The sequence below is a fragment of the Drosophila nasuta genome, unplaced genomic scaffold (genome assembly GCF_023558535.2).
Source record: "Drosophila nasuta strain 15112-1781.00 unplaced genomic scaffold, ASM2355853v1 ctg45_pilon, whole genome shotgun sequence".
Taxonomy (NCBI): Eukaryota; Metazoa; Arthropoda; class Insecta; order Diptera; family Drosophilidae; genus Drosophila; species Drosophila nasuta.
In genome coordinates, this window is record NW_026869585.1 from 37,098 (window position 1) to 41,069 (window position 3,972).

The following is a 3,972-nucleotide window of genomic DNA, read 5'->3' on the forward strand; positions in this document are numbered from 1 at the left end:
GCTGATCAGACCGTTTTTTTTTAATCTATTTTTGCTTTTTTAGCCTATCTTTTGTGTACTACCTGTTGTTTCTTATTCCGTATTTTAATAGTTATGTTGTCATTAAATCCTATATCTAATACGTCGTAAGGACCTACGTATTTATTATCTAACTATGACCTGTTTCTGTTTTAAGCAATACTTTATCTCCTATTTTTAAATCAAAATTATTTGTATTCCTATCGTATCTTAATTTTCTATCTGCTAACATTCATTCTAACATTCTTCTAGCTCTATTGTATGACATTTCTAGTCTACATTTTAGTTCTTTTGGAATAGTCTTCTACGTTGTTTATTGGGTCTGTCTTGTTTATTTTACTGAAATCTTTAAATTGTCTTAGTAATCTGTCAAATACTAGTTCATATGGGCAACAGTCATGAACTATTGAGGGTGTTGTATTGAAACAATAAGTGAAATATGGTAACCAAATGTCTCAATCACTTTTGTCAACTAATATATATGAACGTATATATTCATTGAAAGTTCGGTGGCTTATTTCTATTGTTCCTAGAGTTTCGATGATGGTGAGCGCTAGATGTTAGATTTTCTATATGCATATATTTGCATAATTCATTTATAAGTGAATTTTTGTATTCTGTACTTTGATCCGTAATGAACGTCTTCATTGACCGTACTTCAATACAAATGATTCGAATATAGCCTTTGCAACTGTTTTAGCACTTTTATTCGGTGTTGAATAGTGACTGAAAACTTAGTTAGATCGCATATGATTGTAACTGCATACTCATTTCCGTCTTCCGATTTCGGTAATGGACCAATGGTATCAATTAAAACGGTATCAAATGCTGTTGCTGGCGTTGGTGTCAATGTTAATGGTGTTTTTGTATGTGTTGTTGTTTTGGTTTGTTGGCATTTCAAACAAGTCTTTACAAACTTTGATATTGTCTTGATCATTTGTGGCATATAATGAAATCTTTTGATTTTTAACTGGGTTCGCGCAATACCAGTGTGATCGTCATGGAATTTTGTCAAAATTTCCTTAATTTGAGCTTAGTCGTTTTTTCAATGATTATCACCTTTTGTAGAATAGTTATATCTACTTTTCGAGTACTCGATTGCCCTTTGTTTTAAATTCATTTAGTGATACAAATTCGAATATTTGTTCACTTGGTGATATTCGCATTTTTATACCCGCTATCCATAGGGTAGAAGGGTATTATAACTCTGTGCCGGCAGGAAATTTATGTAACAAATAGAACGAGGCGTCAACAGCCGAGACGATATAGCCATGTCCGTCTGTCCGTCTGACCGTTATTAAAGAAATACTTTCGTATGGGCAAAATCGCCTACTTACTAGGGCTCTTAGTTGCTTTGGCCGACAATCTGGTACATTGTGCCGCCTATGGTATATTTTTGAATGGTGTACTATATCGATATACCAAACATACCATTTGGTATATTTTTAGTATTTTTAGTATATTTGGTATATTTTGAGAAAATACCGCAAAATATATTTCTTTTTATTCAAAATGGGTAGTAGTATTCTCACAGTCGAGTACACTCGACTGTAGCTTTCTTTACTTTTTTGTTTTTTAAGAAATTTAGAGTCCTAAACAAAACCCAAACAACTTAGTTTTATAAATAAAGGATTAGAATATTAGGATCTTTTTTGTAAAAACTAAAACAAAACTTAAGGTATTCAGTTTTATGCATATAGGAATAGAATAATCGGGTTATTTCATTTTATGTTTATCAGATTACGAACAAAACTCCTAAGAAAATTAGCTTTTCAAAATAAAGTTGTAGAAAAATTGTTTCTTTTTATATAACACGTTTCCTTATTTATATTTGTTATCTTAATTTTATGTTTTCATATTTATATTTATTTTTATTTATACTTTTTCTTATTTAAACTTTTTGTTATTTAAACATTTTCTTTTTAAAATATTTACTCCTTACTAATTGGTTATATTTGTCATACTTTGAGAGCTCATCAACATTAAGAAAATCATCCCGACCTCCACAACCATTGCGACGCACGGTGGCAGCGGCAGCAGTGGCACAACCACGATCATACATCCGCACCACATCATACAGCACGTGCCACAAGAGTCGCAACAGCAGCAGCAGCAGCAGCAGCAACATCATCATCAACAGCAGCAGCAACATCATTAGCAACACCAACAGCAGCAGCAGCATCAGACGTTGCACATTGAAGAGGTGCCGCAGACATCGCATTATCATCACCATCAGCAGCAGCAGCAGCAGCAACACCATCAGCAACAGCAGCAACAACAACAACAGCAGCAACATCATCAGCAGTTGCATACGACTGCGCAGCAAGTACAAAGCATAATCACAGCACATCCGGGACAGACGATCAATTTGGTGGGACTGCGGAGCCAAACATTGCGTCGCGTATTCGATATTCGCGTGGCAAGATCATTGCGCCGGCTGTGAGCAATCTGCAGATTGTGGAGACCCACGAGGCGATACCGCATCAGCATCATGAGCTCGCCGATGGCACCAAGTATGAGATTAGCGAAATCGATTTGAACAATCCAAATGCATCGGCGGCGATCATCAGTGATCTGGTGAAGTATGCGGAAATCGATGACATTGAGCTGCCCGATGGCACTAAGATTGGCATCGGGTTCGCTCCATCCGAGATTACGGAGCACATGCAGACGACGGGCGGTGAGACGCACATCACAACGATCGAGCATGAGCCGCAAGAGTTGCAGGTGCATCAGCACGATCAGCAGACGCACACGCATCACATTCATGCCACACAGCTGCAGACGCATCACATCCATCAGGGCACCGTTCAGGTGCAACATGAGCAACAGGAGTCACAGGATCAACAGGAGCATCAGCATCATCACATCCAACTGCAGGCTGACGATGATGATGGCGTCGAGACGATCATACCCGAAGAGCTGGGCGTCCATGATTCGAGCAAGAGTTACACCATCTTGACAACGCGACCGATGAAAGAGGAATCCGATGCCGGCAACGATCCCAGTGGCATGACCTATGAACTCTCGTTGAGCGACTCCTCATTGGGTCCCTGCGATGACCCGGAGTCGCGTTATGTGTGCCGTCATTGTGGCAAAAGTATCGCTGGAAATCGACGTTGCGACGCCACGAGAATGTCGAGTACGGTGGCAAGGAGCCGTGTCATCCGTGTCCCTACTGCACCTACAAGGCCAAGCAGCGTGGCAATCTCGGTGTCCATGTGCGCAAGCATCATCCAGAGAAGCCCCAACTAGAGAGCAAGCGGGGACGTAAGATCTAAGCCGTTGAACTGAGGACAGTGAGTACCACAAACAAAAACGATAAAACAAAATGCAAACACAAAGAACAGCAGCAACAAAGCGAAACAAAAACTAAAAAATACTTTCAGTTTTCCAATTTATAAAAATCCAATCAATGTTCAAACAATTAATGGCACTACCGAGTTGTCAGAAAGTATACTTTTGGTCCCAGCAGACTTTGCCCTACAAACCAAAATTTTACATTCATAATTTCTCTGAAAATTATGATATGCTATTAGGAAGAGAATACTTAAAAGCCAGTAAATCCCAAATTGATTACGAAGATGGCACAGTTACATTAGGAGAATATAAATTTACATTTCAAAACGAAGAAGAAAATTCTGAAGAAACTTACACAGAAGATTGTGCAAATCCACCCTTGACCGAAGATAGGCCATTCAACTTCGCAATCGAAGATGAATTAAAAGAGTGTAATGAGTTCAGACTTGAACATCTCAACACAGAAGAGGTAGAAAACTAAAAAGGTTTTACATGAATTTCGCGATATTCAGTACCGGAAGGTGAAAATTTGACTTTCACCAGTACGATTAAGCATTCAATTCAAACGAAACACGAAGACCCAATATATAAAAGACCCTACAAGTATCCACAGGCCTACGATCAAGAGGTCAATAAACAAATTAACGAAATGAT

At 38.6% G+C, this 3,972-nt stretch overlaps 1 pseudogene; it reads left to right on the forward strand.

Annotated features, from left to right (window-relative positions):
• Positions 1–652: 652 nt before the first annotated feature.
• Positions 653–3,299, forward strand: LOC132797979 (longitudinals lacking protein, isoforms F/I/K/T-like; annotated as a pseudogene).
• Positions 3,300–3,972: the final 673 nt, after the last annotated feature.